The sequence below is a fragment of the Frankliniella occidentalis genome, unplaced genomic scaffold (assembly GCF_000697945.3).
Source record: "Frankliniella occidentalis isolate FOCC.00 unplaced genomic scaffold, Focc_3.1 Scaffold2, whole genome shotgun sequence".
In the NCBI taxonomy this organism is placed as follows: domain Eukaryota; kingdom Metazoa; phylum Arthropoda; class Insecta; order Thysanoptera; family Thripidae; genus Frankliniella; species Frankliniella occidentalis.
The window spans coordinates 1,103,028-1,103,555 of record NW_026267132.1 but is presented as its reverse complement, the minus strand read 5'-3'; positions in this window follow the sequence as shown (position 1 = coordinate 1,103,555).

Sequence of the window (528 nt, the reverse complement as noted above, 5' to 3'; positions counted from 1 at the left end):
ACGAGCTGCGCTCCGTCATCCCCTACGCCCACTCGATATAGGGGGGGGGGGGTGGAGAAAGAGAGAGGGAGAAGAGCTGTAGCTCAGGCAGGAGGACACAGGTGGGGAACGGGGCGGCCGGGCCAGCGAGGGAGGTAGGGGAGGTGAATGACACAGCAGACGCAGATCGGGAGAAAGTGGTGAAAGTATAAAAGAGGAAGGTGGGGGCCGAAAGAGAGCGACTGAGCGCGAGAGGCAGGAGAAGGGAACGAAATGGGTAGAGAGAAGAAGCGCACAAGAGAAAAGGAGAGGAGGGGAGAAGGGGAAAGGAAGCCGGGTAGCGGCGTGTGTGGAGCGTGTGCTCGCGGGGAGCGGCACGTCGTCATGGCAACTTTTGTTCTCCATCCCGCTAGTCTCCATCCATCCCACGGCAAAGTGCAATAATAGCATTCTTTTGTGACGATACCGCTCTGCGCTGCGCTCTGTCGCTCCCCCAGCCTCCCTGCCAGGCTCCCCCTCTCGCCCCCTCCCCTCCCCTCTCCCTGCCCT